Here is a 17,376-nt window from a genome sequence, read left to right on the forward strand (position 1 = left end):
GCTCGATTTCTGACGAAACCCTAGTTCTGTTGACCGCGCCGTCTACCCCTTTGATCGCATCCCATCGGGGTCCCCGGTGGGCGTATGCCTACGTTTGAGCTTGGTTAGGTCATAGGTACATGTGGAAACAAGGATCATACCCTATGATCCCAAGGTTCTCTCCGGTTCACCTCCAGGGAGTTCCCCCTATACATGCGAATCCGCCTAAGTGTAGGAACCCCATGTCCGAGAAGCCGGGCACACCCGGAGGGGGTAGCATTGGATATAGAACCATCTCAAATCACTTTTGTGCATGCCATGTGGACACACACAACTTTTGGGGCCATTCCCTAGGTCCGATGCTCGATTTCTGACGAAACCCTAGTTACGTTGACCGCGCCGTCTACCCCTTTGATCGCATCCCATCGGGGGTCCCCCGGTGGGCGTATGCCTACGTTTGAGCTTGGTTAGGTCATAGGTACATGTGGAAACAAGGATCATACCCTATGATCCCAAGGTTCTCTCCGGTTCACCTCCGAGGAGTTCCCCCTATACATGCGAGATCCGCCTAAGTGTAGGAACCCCATGTCCGAGAAGCGGGCACACCCGGAGGGGTAGCATTGGATATAGAACCATCTCAAATCACTTTTGTGCATGCCATGTGGACACACACAACTTTTGGGGCCATTCCCTAGGTCCGATGCTCGATTTACGACGAAACCCTAGTTCCGGTGACCGCGCCGTCTACCCCTTTGATCGCATCCCATCGGGGTCCCCGGTGGGCGTATGCCTACGTTTGAGCTTGCTTAGGTCATAGGTACATGTGGAAACAAGGATCATACCCTATGATCCCAAGGTTCTCTCCGGTTCACCTCCGAGGGAGTTCCCCCTATACATGCGGACTCCGCCTAAGTGTAGGAACCCCATGTCCGAGAAGCCGGGCACACCCGGAGGGGGTAGCATTGGATATAGAACCATCTCAAATCACTTTTGTGCATGCCATGTGGACACACACAACTTTTGGGGCCATTCCCTAGGTCCGATGCTCGATTTACGACGAAACCCTAGTTACGTTGACCGCGCCGTCTACCCCTTTGATCGCATCCCATCGGGGAGTCCCCCGGTGGGCGTATGCCTACGTTTGAGCTTGCTTAGGTCATAGGTACATGTGGAAACAAGGATCATACCCTATGATCCCAAGGTTCTCTCCGGTTCACCTCCGAGGGAGTTCCCCTATACATGCGGGAATCCGCCTAAGTGTAGGAACCCCATGTCCGAGAAGCCGGGCACACCCGGAGGGGTAGCATTGGATATAGAACCATCTCAAATCACTTTTGTGCATGCCATGTGGACACACACAACTTTTGGGGCCATTCCCTAGGTCCGATGCTCGATTTACGACGAAACCCTAGTTCCGTTGACCGCGCCGTCTACCCCTTTGATCGCATCCCATCGGGGTCCCCGGTGGGCGTATGCCTACGTTTGAGCTTGCTTAGGTCATAGGTACATGTGGAAACAAGTATCATCCCATATGATCCCAAGGTTCTCTCCGGTTCACCTCCGAGGAGTTCCCCCTATACATGCGAGATCTCTCCTGCCCTTTTTTTCCCGCCCACCCTTTTCCCGCCGCTTCTCTCCCGCCCTTTTTTTCCGCCCACCCTTTCCCGCTCCTTCTCTCCCGCCCTTTTTTCCCGCCCACCCTTTCCCGCTCCTTCTCTCCCGCCCTTTTTCCCGCCCACCCTTTCCCGTCGCTTCTCTCCCGCCCTTTTTCCCGCCCACCCTTTCCCGCCCATTCTCTCCCGCCATGTTTTCCCGCCGTTTCAGCCCCTCGTCGGCCTATATATTGCCATGGCTTCTCCACTAACAAGCACCAGCAACATTTCTCCCTTCATCACTTCTCTCATCCAATAGAACCACAAAATCCTGCGAGCTGAGCCGCCGCCGAGATGGCTCCTTGTCGCCGTAGCAACACGGGCTTCATCGGCGTTCGCCTGCGGCCTGCGGGACATTTCGCGGCTGAAATCACCGCCGGTGGTACGCGTGTGTGGCTCGGCACCTTCTACACGAAGGAGGCTGCTGCCCGCGCATACGACGTTGCGGCTTGGAGGTTTGGCCGGCCGCGCCACGAAATGAACTTCCCGGAGGTCGGGTCTCCGACGGAAGCTCGGAGTCTCTCTGCGAGCCACTACTTCGCTCACGGGGTGAAGCGCGGCGGTACAGGGCTGGCCAGCGGCGGATTGATACCACCGAGGTGGACGAGCAGTTCATGGCACAGTGGCGCAGAGACCATCCCGGAGACGTCGAGGCAACGCGCGCATTCTGGAAGGAGAAGCAGACGTACAGGAGAGAGAGGAGGGCGGGAAAGCGGCAGAGGAAGGCCGAGGTTGAAGCGAGTACGCCAAAGGAGAGGCGTCGACATGGGGGGAGAATGATGAACGGTGGTTGTGGAACCTCACAACCACCGCTTCAGAGGACACCCCCAGCGAGGATGAAGATTTCGACTTCTCTGATTAATATGTGTGTGTCGACCCAGTGTTAAGTGCTTTGTTCGTGTGTGGGTGTAGTTCTTTAAATGCTTTGGTTTGTGTGTGGGTCTAGTTCTTTAAGTGTTTTGGTTCATGTGTGTGGGTGTAGTTTCTTTAAGTGTTTTGCTTCCTCTGTGTGGGTGTAGTTCTTTAAGCTGTTTCGGTTCGTGTGTGGGTCTAGTTCGTAAGCGCTTTGGTATGTGTGTGAGTCTAGTTATTTAAGTATTTTGTATCGTGTGTGGGTCTTAAGTATTTTGTATCGTGTGTGGGCCATTCACCCCTCCGAGGTTCGATTTCTGGCGAAGGGGTTCTATACCGCCCTTATACATATATATAGGTTTCCCGCAAAGGGGTTCGCCAAAATAGCAGTGAGAAATAAATAAACAAAAAAAATAATTGGGATTAATAATTATATGGGTAATAATTATCTCTTTGATGCAAAAAAAAATAGAAAAAGAAAAAAATGTGCATAATTGGCTGTGCCGACGGCCTGATTTGTGCCGTGGGTGACCGTCGGCACAGCAGAAGGGGGACCCAGTTTCCAGTCCCTGTGCCGACGGCCGCCGTTGCGCCGTGGGCTACCGTCGGCACAGTGTAGACGGCGCCGTGACAGCCTAACGGCTGGGCCCGCCTGTCTGCGCGTGTACCGACGGCCGTGGCTGTGCCGACGGTGACCTTTGGGCGCCATCTATCTGTGCCGACGGTCCGGTTTGCGCCGACGGTGACCGTCGGTGTAGACAGCAGTGTGCCGACGGTGATCGTGCGCCGACGGTCAGCTCCGTCGCCGGTCGACGAGGGCCTCTGTGCCGACGGCCCCAACATTTGGCCGTCGGCACATGGGCTGGCCGTCGGCACATGGAGTTTCTCCCGTAGTGATGCTAGTTATGCACAGGTTGGGTGTAAGCTCCCATGAACTGCATCTTCAAGTAAAGTAATCTTTGTCTATGTTTTTTCAATTGAATAATAATATAAATGAGCCTTCTTTCGTTAATAGAAAGGAACTATATATTCATACATTACATGACAATAAATTGAGGTTTTCCTAGCAGATGCTAACAACTAAAATATTCACATATACCACTCAATTGTTTGGCGTATCACATTTGTAGTGTGTTGACTGTTGAAATGTCACATATGGATCTCTAGCATGACTACATATTTAATTACTAAGTACAGCCCGTGCACAAACATGGTGAGATTAATGAATGCATGAGCAGTTGTCTGCACAACAAGCACCAAGAATTAACTCAAAAGGTATGCAAAAAAGTTCATAAATATATATAGAACTAGCTTACACAATTATCATGACAATTATCATGTAGTAACCATGTAATGTCTATTGACATGCACGATAACACGGGCAACAATACAGTACCAAAAAAAGAATGATGTTATCTTATTCTAATACATAAAGATACAATGCAAGATAGACATAAAGATGAAGATATATACTCATACATTGCTGCCGATTTATAGAGTTTTGATATCACTTGGATGGAATAACGTTGCGCCACATGTGTGGGATAGCTTCGAGTTCCAGGTCATTTTTTCTGCTTATTGTGAGCCCAAATTTCTCAGAGTTGTCAAATGAAGCCAAGCTAGACCCATCAGGGAGCATCCAGTCAAAGTGATATAGAAGGTTTGCCAATACGATGTCCACGGTCGACGTTGCGAACAGAACCCCAGGGCATTGCCCCCGCCCAGCACCAAAGGGAGTGAATTCAAAGTGTGTCCCATGGTAGTCAATGGTACTGCATTCAAATCTCTCAGGTTTAAACTCTTCGGGATTATTCCAGTATCTTGGATCTCTGGAAACCGCGAAGATGTTAACATATACGTTGGTCTCTTTGAGTATTGTCATAACCCATAATTGTACAATCATCTCTAGTTTTACGGAACACACTAGAGCAGCCGGCGGATGCAATCTAAGAACTTCCTTGATGATCATTCGCATATAGTGGAGGTCAGCAAGGTAACTGTTAGTTATGACAGCTCGGTGATCACCCAGCATTCTCGGATCTCTAGTGGAGCCTTAGCCATGACTTCTGGATTTTTCACGAGCTCCGACATAGCCCACTCCAAAACGGCTGATGTGGTATCCGTGGAAGCTACAAATACATCCTGAGAATGATAGTTGTTATAGGTTATGCATTAGAGGTATGAAGAGGTATATTCCATAACCATATAATCCACGTAAGATGAATATGCAATACAGAAATCGACAATAATAGTTTATAGTTGCTTTGCTAGGAGTCCAATACTAGGAGAGATACCTAGTTAAAAACCTTAGTGTGCGCGATTGTCTATATATTTGTGTCATGTTGGGTTAGTTTTGATGGTTCGCCATTTAGTCTATCGGCACTCCGGACAGATTTTACATAGATAGATGGCTGGTTATCCTCTTAACTAGTCGAGCATGGTAAAATATGCATCTAAGATTTCATCAAAGTAGAGTCAATCACTTAATTTTTTGAGTTTCTCCCTACACAATTCACAAAAGATAAATGGACTTAGCTGAAACCTAGGATTCCTGTTAGTTTTGATTTTGACTTATTTGTTTTGACCAAAACGAATTTAGAATCACTGTACTTACACAACAGAAAGGTATTGCTGCATTCATAGTCTAAAGTTCTCACTATTTCACAATATATTTGCACCGCATACATATGTGTGAGTCCAAAAGAATTAAGGCTATAGATAGTGCGATTAAACCATACATAGGTTCAAGACATAGGTTCAAGTACAGTCATGTCAAATATTCCGCATTTTGTATGCTCCATAGATATACGAGTCCATTTGGTATTGAAAGCTAACTTTTAAAATGTAAATATAGGCGTAAGCTAATAAAACCCATGGTAGCTTGTGTTTATATGGTTTATATTGCTAAAAGTATGTTAAGATATTAATCGAGATCTGAAAATGGTGAAAGCTGTCTATCCAACGTCATGTTTCTCGAATGCGATTCAGATTTTAAAAGAATATATAACAGGATAAAGTACTCAAAATATTTGTACAAAGAAAAGTACTCACAAACAAGACGGCGCCAATAACCTCTGCGGTTAGGGGGAATTGCAGGGAGTCCTCCAGCTGCAGCCTGAGCAGCACGCCCAGCAGGTCCTCCTCGTTTGTGCCGCAGACACCATGGCTGCCATCTCGTGTGGCCTTGCGCTCGTCGATGATGTCGGTGATAATGCGCTGGATGCGGCCTCATCATGCGGCGCTCGTCGCTGCTGAGCCACCGCACCAGCGCCGCGGGGACGGGAAGAGGTCGACGAGACTGGAGCCGGACACAAGCGCGAAGGCCTTGTCCACCTCGCGGAGGTAATCGTCCTGCTGCGCGAACTTGCCGCCAAAGACGGCCTGCGTCACTACGTCCACGCTGAGGGCCGCCAACCACTACGGGAACCCGCCAAGGGGCCAACGGACGCCGGCCGTCGGCACAGCCACTCCTGCCATCGGCATAGGCCTGTGCCGACGGCTGCCGTCGGCACCTCGTCGTCGGCACAACACGGCCTCGGCACAGCCTGCCGTGCCGTCGGCACAGGTCAGGCCGTCGGCACAGCCGCCAGGCCGACGGTGGGGCGACGCCGTCGGCACAGACGCCGTCAGCACAAGCCAGGAGGGACCCGCGCAAGGCCTGACGGCCGTTAGCCCAGGAACCTACTGTGCCGACGGCCAGCTCCACACGGGCGGCCAGAACGCGCCACGTGGCCACGCTCACCTTCTGTGCCGACGCCCAAAGCCAGCGCGTGTGCCAGCTCCCGCCACCCAGCTGCTGCGCCTCTCCTCCTGTGCCGACGGCCAGACCCTACCATTTGGCACGGCCAAGGGCCTATGCCGAAGGCTATGCCGTCGGCACAGCCAATACCATTTGTTTTTCTCCGCAGCGATTGTTGCACAGCACAGCAAGTACAGCAAAATAGCAGTAATATACATTGAAATGCATCACAAATGTAGCACAACACACAATCATCATCGTCATCATATCAAATGTAACAACAACATCATCATACAAATATGTAGCACGACACATGGTTGCATCATCATCATACATCATCGACACATGGTACACACGATCGACGCACGCCCGCTAGACACCTAGCTAAGGGAAACTAAGATCAAGGGAACCAACCATGTTCCCGACTCGTAAATTCAGGCGTCCGGCCTTTGTCGAGGTAGACCGAGGTAGAACCATGGCCTGAACCATCGCCAGCAGCAGAAAACCCTGAAGCACCGGGAGAATGGCGGCCGGGGTGCATCGGTGTGCCCTCGCGCGACGAACCAGGAGAGGGTCGGTTCCGCGAACTTCCCGTGCCCTACATATTTGACAAGAGTTAGCATCTTAGACATGTGAAAGGAAAGCGGTGACAACTGGTTAGGCACAGGACTTACCGGAGTCCGTGCGTAGTATGTGGCCGCTGTTGACGTTAGAAACCCACCGGCGGGCAGTGACTGGTCAACACCGTAGAGCCGGGAACAACTAGGGCTGCGGCTGGCCCCAGTCCCTCAGAGCGACGGCCCGCAAAGCCTCCTGGTCGCGCGCCGATGCAAATTGCAAGGGCGTGCCACCTGACCTATACCTGGTCAGGAAGGTGTGGATGATGCCTCGCTTAGTTTCCTGCAGGGCACACACATACACGTTAAATACGAGCCTCGATCGGCTCTCAGGTTATCCTGTGAATCGGCTCGAGGAGCCGATCCACCCATGATTCGTCCAAGGTGGCCGAATATATGGTGGTCCTGCTTGATCAAGATAAAGCATATGAGATCTACGACGATTTAGGGTTTTCACCGCATAATCGGATCATCCTACTCACGATTGGGCCTCGCGCTCGCGCACGGTGATCGTAAGCCAATCCTAGACAAGGCCTAAAAACCAACACGAGGTTGATCCTCGGAACGTCCTGTCTAGGGCCAGCAAACTACACCCTACACGCCGCTGGATCCTCCAACCCTTTGTAAGGCCTAACTATTGCAGATGTTAAACTAATCCTTGATGAATCAAGGAGCAACCGTAACGGATCAGATCTACTAAATAATGATCAAGCGGGGTGCCGCCCCTACACCTAAGATGAGGTGTAAGGACGGCTAGATGCGCAAGGGTTGCACTACGACAGCATATGATACTAAGAACAATGCTAACCCTAACACATCTATGATAACTACGTTGCTCGCCATCAAAAAGGCTTCAGCACGAGCAACGCATGAACAACGTAGGCAGGCTCGTGCTGCCTAGATCGCAAGATGCGATCTAGGCAGCATGGTGCTTACCGGAGAAACCCTCGAGACGAAGGGGTTGGCGATGCGCCGAGATTGGTTTGTGTTGAACGTTGGTTGTTGTTTATTCCATAAACCCTAGATACATATTTATAGTCCAGCGTACTTTCTAATGTGGACGTGCACCAAATCGTGCACGAGATAAACTCTAACTTCCATAGAACCTACTATATAAAGATACACGGGCTAACTAGCCCAAACTCTGCGCATAAAGGCCGATTCACCTATTTCTCCATGTACATATCTTCAAGTCCATCTTGATCGCGGCTCACCTCTGGCTTGGTCAAATTCTGGTGATAACACATGCCCCCCTGGTTTTGGAAATGACATTTCCAAAATCATTATGCTTCTCCTTCGTCGGGTCATGTCGTGGCAGAGCAGAACCGCCGTAGTACTCTTTATTACGATGTCTTGCCTTCCATCTCTTCTGCAACGCTTTGACAGTTTCGGCAATCTCTGTGAAATCGCATTTTTTCTTCTAAGCGATCGGCTTCTAGTTAACTTGGCCGATAGTCAAAGTCAAACAAAACCCAAAAAGAGCCGATGGCGTCGCATCGGTCTCTACCATATAACAAACAAGGGCGGACCTGATTACCCCTCCAAACGGTAACTTGCAACCTCCGTCCGAGAAAGCAAACTCAGATCCCCAAAATCCGCCGCCTAAGCAACCTCGCGAACTTCAGATCTCACCTGCGCCGCCCCAACTCCGCAGCGCATCAAATGGCGGAATCATCCAACGCCGACGCCATGGTCTCCGGCTTGAAGGTAATACTCCACTGCTTCTCCGCCATTAGGGCCAATATTAGGATTGAACAGAAGAACACCTGGATTAATGTTCTACTCCGTCATTAAATTTAGGTCTCCGACATCCTACTGCCGCATCCTTCTCTCCCAAATTCCCTGTGTCTCGGCCCCCGTTCTTCCGAGAGTCCTGCTCACTTAATCTCCTGTGAAGCTAACAGAATCCCCTTCGTGAATCAGAACTTAGATCTGACCTCCTGGGCCGACTGCCTGCGAGCCTGGCCTAACCCCCCTGAAGGTTGGGTGCCATGGTATAACAGAGTATCCAAAACCCATTACGCCACCTGGGAATCTATAGGGATAGCCGATGCCTTGTCATTATCATTGTCTCCTCTTGAGAAGAATGAAAATATTCTGAAAACCATCGGCTACTTCTGGTCTGACGCGCTGAACTGCTTCATGTTTGGCCATGGCCCGATGACACCAACCCTGCTGGATGTAGCCATGATTACAGGCCTGGACATTGCATCTCCAAGCCCTTCTGCTTTCAAACTGCCGAAAGTTCCTTTCACCCTTTCCTCTAAAAAGGAGTGTACCAGCTGGGGCGCCTACCTTAATCGTTATATGAAAACCAAAGGCCCTGTGACAGAGCGAGAACACACAGCCTTCCTGAACTTTTGGTTGGAACACTTCATATTCTGCGGCCCATCACTTGCCCCTACCAAGAATTACCTTTCCCTAGCCTATGAACTGGCCAAAGGCACCCATCTCGGCATCGGCAAACTGTTCCTTGGAGAGGTCTATCGATCTCTTCAACTGATGTCTGTCAAGCTGTTCTCTCAAAAGACAGTAAAAACTGGCGGTCCCTGGTGGTTTATTCAGCTATGGGCGCAGCTATACTTTCGGGACCAGATCCCCGACTTCCCACCTTTGACCTCCTGCACCTTCCCAGACGTTAACGGGAAGGATATTCGATGCACCAGTTATGGTCAAGCCTTGTATGGTCTCCCAGGCAGTAGGCTGATCCCTAAGGAAGCAGCAGGGTGGTTCAAGATCTTCTTCCAAGGTTTGGACAAACCCCTGTTCTTTCCTTATACTGAACCGGAGAACTTTGAAAATCCAGTCTCCTTTCGATTGGGTAGCTTTGCCGATGACGATAGCACCCGGCACCTGTATTCCATCATGATTCGTCCTTGCTTTCTCCCTGTTGGCATGAGTACCTCAAACCGGATCATCAAGCCTGGTTATGAGTGTTATCAACCGGTAGTGGTAGCCCGTCAGCTTGGTCTCGGGCAAGTGCCTCCACACTTCTTCTTACACCACCTGACAGCAAGCAGAGCCGAACTGCCTGACATCCTTACTGGCCAAAGGTGTTACACCTTCTTTGATGCTTTGGCCCTTCCAATCCCCCACAACCTCCGCTTCTCCTTCACTACTGACGGCTTCGAGACCTGGTGGTCCATGTGGAAGACCCATGCCTTCAGAAGGGCGTTGGGACCGCTATTGAGACAACTCGACGCCGCGTATGACATCTCCGCTGACCAGGTACCATTCCTTAAAATATTTCCCGTAACCACTTATGGTGATTTGTCTGTGACCTGACTTCATCTCCTGGCAGCAACGAGACGGCCCAGCTCCCATGCGAGCTGACGGTTCTCCCTTCGTATTCCTTCCTCCGGCCCCAGTGGTCCTCTTCTGCCGGAGTTCGCCACCTCTGAAGAAAGTCAAAATGCAGGGCCAGCCGATTTCACCGAAATCGGCTCCCAAAAGCAAAGCATCTTCGGGTCCGGTTGCCCCCCGAGCCTCGACTCAGGCGAGGACGGCGGTGAGGAAGGTGGCTGTCAGGAAAACCCTGAAGCGCAAAGCCCCTGCCCAAGCGAGCTTGCAGGTAAGTTTGTACCATATTTCGATCGACCGCACTTGCCCTCCCAACCTTTGTAAGGTGGTCGTACCTCTTCTTTCAGACTTCCACCGAAGAGAACTCCAGTGAGGGAGAACAGTCCAGTCCCGGGGACTCCTCCCCAAGTGGTACGGAAAGATCCACCACACAGAGCCAGACGGACTCGCCAACGTCGGCTTCTAGGAAAAGGTCGACTCCCGAGCCTGCCGCTCTTCAGTCTTCAGTCCAAACGAGGTCACGCATAAAGCATCGATGCGTCCAAAGGGCTCGCACAGGCCTACAAGCCTCCTCGCCTAGCCAGGAAGTTTCAAAGGTAACCCCCTTGACAGCTCGTGTTTCCCATTGTCTTGTTACTAACTGGACTGCTTCACCATCCCCCTTGCAGATTAATGAAACCTCTAGCGGGGAAGTAGAAGAGGTGCCGATGCCATCTACTGCCCCTGGCCCATCCAACTCGCCAAGCGTGACTGACCAAGTGGCTGACCAGCATACCGCAAAGCCGATTGTTACCACCTCGGCTTCCCTTCCTTTTTTGGGAGAGGTACGCTCTCTCCCTTTCTTTTCTCTCTCGGGCCTACTCTTTTCCTCTACCGTATGCCCATGCTGTTCTTGCTCGTTTGCCAGGGGTGTGATCCTTCAAGCTTGCTGACGTTCGACCCCGATTCCATCGAGCCAGCTGTTCCCAAAACAAGTGAAGAGCCAGACCTTGGCGCAGTTGTCGGCCCGCTCCAGCGTCTCAAAGTTTTGCTCTCCTCCCCAGTTGATACCCTGGTCAAGGACCCTGAGGCGATCAGGGGCATCCTCGTGGACATCCAGCCCCGTCTCCCAGTGGCGCTGGAAGCTAAGCTCTGGCCGACAGTGACTTTGTCAGTTTTCAAGTCAAGGGTGCAGTCGGCCCGTCAAAGGATTACTCTCCACCGCGCCCAACTCCCGTTGAGAGCCGATATTGCAGAAAAATGTCAACGGCTCAACGAGAAGAAGGCTGCTTTAGATGCGAAGACCGCCACTTCCACTCATAGTGTCAGACTTGAGACCTTGCGCAAGGAACTGGAGGACCTTGAAAAGAGGACCAGGGAGACCAAACGACTTATCCAAGACGAGGAATCCCTCATTGCTCGCTCCCAAGAGGAAGCACAAGGTCTCACCGCTGATCTGAAGACCGACCTAGCTGAAATTCGTGCCCTGAGCAGCCAGCTGGTGATGGGGAGAGACGAGGACGACGAGGTCGAGATTGCTGAGGTGGATCGAATCCGTGCCGATGCTCTTCACGCTCTTAATGCGTTTCTTCAGTAGGGCCTCTTTGCTTCTGTGTGTAAACTGATACTTGTAAACACTTTCTGTTCCTGTCAAAGCTGACTGCCGTGCATCCTCGTGGGCATCCTGTTCACCGCATCGATTTCTGTAGCGCCTCTTTTTTTTTTTATTCGGCTACCAAAATCTCTCCGCACATGCTCAACGGCGTCGCGCGCGCTCCATGACCAGGTGCCCCCCCCGAGCCGATTCTGCCAGGTGACTGCTGAAATCGGCTCTATGTTTAGCCAAGGTATTAGGGTGTGAACGTCGGCTTCATTAGGAACAACGTGGATTCCCTCCCGCGCATCAGCCGACGCATCCCATTGCTCATTAGATCGACGTCGAGCCCAGACCGGAAGCCTGGTGAGGCTGTTTCACAGGCCGTTGGGGCCGGTCGCGTGGAGTGGCCTCCTCTTTATCTTTGCCACGGGAGTGGCTGCTTTCCGCCTTGTCTTTGTCATGGCGGCTTGCAAGCTCTGCCATGTTGATGCCAAAGGAGAACTCTGGCTTCCTTCTGCGGTGGCTAAGGTCCACCATGTTGACATCAGGCAACGGACGCGTGTCTCCGTTGAGCTTGATGCCGTGCGAACGGGTCTTCTCACAGGAGCCGACGAGTTCGGTTTCGAGGCCTGCCTTGATCTTGTCAGCCAGGTCCTCGTACTTGACCGGAGTGCTTTCCGCCATCTCAGACGTAGATGGCGATGTGGTGGATGTTGAGGATTGTCCCACCGGGCGTGCCAGAATGTGTTGACGTCAGAAACCCACCGGCGGGCGTTGGCTCGGTCAACACCGTAGAGCCGGGAACAACTAGGGCTGCGGCTGGCCCCGGTCCCTCGGAGCGACGGCCCGCAAAGCCTCCTGGTCGCGCGCCGATGCAAATTGCAAGGGCGTGCCACCTGACCTATACCCGGTCGGGAAGGTGTGGATGATGCCTCGCTTAGTTTCTCCGCAGGGCACACACATACACGTTAAATACGAGCCTCGATCGGCTCTCGGGTTATCTCGTGAATCGGCTCGAGGAGCCGATCCACCCATGATTCGTCCAAGGTGGCCGAATATATGGTGGTCCTGCTTGATCAAGATAAAGCATATGAGATCTACGACGATTTAGGGTTTTCACCGCATAATCGGATCATCCTACTCACGATTGGGCCTCGCGCTCGCGCACGGTGATCGTAAGCCAATCCTAGACAAGGCCTAAAAACCAACACGAGGTTGATCCTCGGAACGTCCTGTCTAGGGCCAGCAAACTACACCCTACACGCCGCTGGATCCTCCAACCCTTTGTAAGGCCTAACTATTGCAGATGTTAAACTAATCCTTGATGAATCAAGGAGCAACCGTAACGGATCAGATCTACTAAATAATGATCAAGCGGGGTGCCGCCCCTACACCTAAGATGAGGTGTAAGGACGGCTAGATGCGCAAGGGTTGCACTACGACAGCATATGATACTAAGAACAATGCTAACCCTAACACATCTATGATAACTACGTTGCTCGCCATCAAAAAGGCTTCGGCACGAGCAACGCATGAACAACGTAGGCAGGCTCGTGCTGCCTAGATCGCAAGATGCGATCTAGGCAGCATGGTGCTTACCGGAGAAACCCTCGAGACGAAGGGGTTGGCGATGCGCCGAGATTGGTTTGTGTTGAACGTTGGTTGTTGTTTATTCCATAAACCCTAGATACATATTTATAGTCCAGCGGACTTTCTAATGTGGACGTGCACCAAATCATGCACGAGATAAACTCTAACTTCCATCGAACCTACTATATAAAGATACACGGGCTAACTAGCCCAAACTCTGCGCATAAAGGCCGATTCACCTATTTCTCCATGTACATATCTTCAAGTCCATCTTGATCGCGGCCCACCTCTGGCTTGGTCAAATTCTGGTGATAACAGCCGCGAAAGCTTCCCTCGATGGGCACACTGGAGTCGGCCCCGGCCTAGGTGGCTCCTCTTCCGGAAGTGCGATCCTCTCTCCAGTCAAGAAGAACGTCCTGAGCGCCTGCAAGATAGTTTAGATATCAAGCGCTGCAGAAATAAAATAAAGGGGAGGTGGGACTTGTCATGTCTTTGAACCATAAAAGATTGGAACTTACACGACTCGTGGTCTCCTGGTACTCTTCCCAAGCCGCTCTCTTGAGGTCCCAGTCTGCTACAACCGTCAAATACTTCTCATAAGCGGCCGCGTAGGCGGCCTCAAAGTTAGCCTACAATTTCCAAGAAAAGGAGTCTCGTCAATTTAGCCATTCAGGAATGAATGTTGGAAAGAAGATGAAAATGAGAAAACTTACATCGGTACGACGGTGTCGAGGAGGCGCGATCGGTGGGTCGCCGGCGGTGAGGGTACACTTGATCTGCGTGAGGGTCCTCTGTGGCTTGATCACCCCACTAAGAAGCTTCGTACGGCCATGCTCCGAGCCGCACCCCGCCACCATAATCGCCGTCAAGTCGGTCTCCTCCTGAATAGGATCATCCACCTCCGGATGAAGACCCTTGAACGCCGAGCAGTAGTTCTCCAACTCCTCTTCGGCATAGCCGAAGTACTCGGGCAGCGAGGGCTAAGGCTGGCTCAGATCGTGCTGCTTCAGCTTCATCTTCTGCCACCCTCCCACCTCGGTGAGAGGCTCCCCGAGTTCCGCCTCCTGCACAGAAGCTTTCCCAAAGCCCGGGCAGTTCGCTGCCTCATAGTCCGCCCAAGTCTCGGCTAGCTTCTTCTCGCTGCCGAGGACCGGAGTGTAAAAGCCCGACCAATACATCCTAATAAGAGCTCCAAGCATGCTCGACGGCTGGCGAACCCCCTTGTCATATGTCCAATTGCTGCACAATAATCAAAACATTAGTATGCCAATCTGTTATGCATAATAATCAAAACATTAGTACATACCAAAATGAATCTACATGTTCAAAATTAAACTTACTCTTTATCGTTCGGGATGATGAGGGCTTTCGCTTCATGGCTTGTAGGCTCCCTCCTCTCATCAGGGACTTGCACTTCACCACGAATGCGCAACTTCTTCGGCGCCATCTCCCTCTCCGCCTCCTCGTCTTGCCCCTCCACCTCCATCTCCACCTCCATGTCCCCCTCAGTAGACTGTGTGTGAGCGGACTGGGAAGCCACGTCGCCAGAAGCAGAGGGTATGTCACCAAGAAGGAGAGGTCCACCTCCACCTCGTCCTCGTCCTCCACCTCCACCTCGTCCTCGTCCTCCACCTCCGCCTCGTCCTCCACCTCCACCTCCACCTCATCCTCCACCTCCACCACGTCCTCCACCTCCACCTCCACCTCCACCTCCACCTCGTCCTCCACCTCCACCTCCACCTACACCCCCACCTCCAACTCCACCTGTGTCGTCGCCCGTGTAACGCGTGTTGGCACGCGTTGGTCTTCCACTTCTAGTGGTCCCGGTGAACTTTTGGGTCCTCATGGTCTTCAGAATGGAGTTCATGGATTCCTTGCTTCCGCTCATATTGATCAATCACCTGCATTGACAAAGAGTAAACAAGTAAGCATTCATGCCTTAATAAAATGTAGACACTAAGCAAAAAAAAAATATGGCAAATCATGTTGAAAAATAGATACTAAGTATAAGAAGCATGTTGAAAAATAAATACTAAGTATAAGAAGCATATTGAAAAATAGATACTAAGCATAAAGACATAAAGGACCCTCACCTCGAATCATCACTATCATAATGAGGCATTGGGTTCTCATAACGAGGCATTGGGTTCTCATTTTCACTATCACTATCAGTATCATGTGAGTAATGAGGATGGATGGGAATGTCCGGTGGAGGCTCATCATTGATGCCATTGCCCTCATGTAACTTGGTGAGCATTTGTATGTCCTTTAGGTTCACCATTGTTTCACCATGAATTTGTGCCTCGTTCTCGAGGTCCTCAAGACCAATTTGTATTTCGAAATCCCCGAAGTTCTCTTGCTCTTGATAAAAAATTCCCTCGTATGTTACGGGGTCAATGTTGTTGTAATCCTCGTCGGAGGGCATGGGTAGCTTACCATGTGGTGATACCTTGAACACGACTTCCCAGCCTTTGAGGTACTCCTTTTGACATGGGTAGGGCAAATAATAAACTTGCCTGGCTTGGTGAGCCACAACAAAGACATCGGCTCCGCCATAGCAGGTTGAAGGCCTAACTTCAACTAACCCAATGGAAGGAGTGCTTCTCTGTCCAACTTGTGGGTCGAACCAGTGGCATTTGAACACAACGAGATTGAGTAGTATGTTTGTCATATTGAATGTCAGCTCGTATACATTCTCTAACCTTCCGTAGTATTCTATGTCATCGGCTTCTTTGGTGAAGACCCCACTATTTATAGTTTTTGGGTTAGGCCGATTTTTCTGGTGATACTCTGTATGGAAGCGATACCCATTCACATCGTACTTCTCATACATTGAGATTCTACGGTTACAACCCTGGGAAACACATCTCAGCTCATCCGTCATCTCAACGTTGGGATCAGCTCCCTACAAATTCAGTTCAAATTGTTTTTTTGCATTCGTTACGTGTAATAAGAGGGACAAGTCACGGATTGCAAAAGTATTGGCTAAAAGGGACTGGTTAGAAATTACTTTTTCGTAGAACCAAGCCAGTAATTTTTTCTTTTCGGGGCGACTATCTTTCAGAAGAGTGTCCATCTCTGCATCAGTGGGATCCGTCGATCTCGTCCAATATTCATCCTTGTATTGGCTAAAAGGGAGAAAATACGTATTAGACCAAAACCGAGTTACTAGTTGCAAAGTAATTTGTTCACCATTTTACCTTATGAATCTGAGCACTTCATGCATGTTCATACACTACAAGAAAAGTTCTGATAGACAACGTCTCAAAATCGTCCGCTAAGGGTTATTTTTCGTCGCCTATGGGCCTAACCCGACGATATGGGTTCTGTTGTGGAAACTGCGTCAGGCAAAGTCCTACGACGATTTTTTCGGTCCGTCGCGCTTGGGCGCCCTTCCGCCACGGAAAATCGGACCGTTGCCCAAGTGTTTCCGGGAGCCCGTTGGCTGCGCGACGTCATGCAAGCCGACACGTGGCGGACGCCGTTAAGCGCGGTTAACGGCGTTAACCAGCTGAAACCCCGTGGTAGATGGTAGGCCCACACGAGGCCTGCCACTTCTTAAGCGGGCCGGCCCATTAAGTTTGCGGGCCGGGCCAGCCGACTTAGTTTGACCGGTCAACTATATAGCCGGAGCTGGTCCATTAGTTACGTGGGCCGGGCCTAACCTCTAAGGTTGAATGGTCAAAACTTTAATGGGCCGGCCCACTAAGCATGTGGGCCGGGCCGAATGCACTCTTTTGACCGGTCAACAGGCAAAAGGGCAGGCCCACAAGACATGTGGGACCCACTTTCCTGGTATCGGGCCGGCCCATTTACAAAGTGGGGTCCACATTAAAGCAACTGGGCCGGCCCAAGAAGTTATTAGGCCGGCCCAATTAGCATGTGGGTCCCACTTTCCTGCTATCGGGCCGGCCCATTTAGTACGTGGGGTCCACATTTGATTCAAATGGGGTGGCCCAACAAGCCGATGGGCGGGGCCAAAAGCAGGTGGGTCCTTTCCCTGTCAAAGGGCCAGCCACATTTAGTATGTGGGGTCCACCATATAGCAAGTGGGCAGCCCAACAAGATAGT

General features: G+C 51.2%; 1 pseudogene; it reads right to left on the reverse strand.

Annotated features, from left to right (window-relative positions):
• Positions 1 to 3,990: 3,990 nt before the first annotated feature.
• LOC124673037 overlaps positions 3,991 to 17,376 on the reverse strand; it is a 34,313-nt pseudogene continuing 20,927 nt past the window's right edge.

The sequence above is a fragment of the Lolium rigidum genome, chromosome 7 (genome assembly GCF_022539505.1).
Source record: "Lolium rigidum isolate FL_2022 chromosome 7, APGP_CSIRO_Lrig_0.1, whole genome shotgun sequence".
Lineage (NCBI taxonomy): Eukaryota > Viridiplantae > Streptophyta > Magnoliopsida > Poales > Poaceae > Lolium > Lolium rigidum.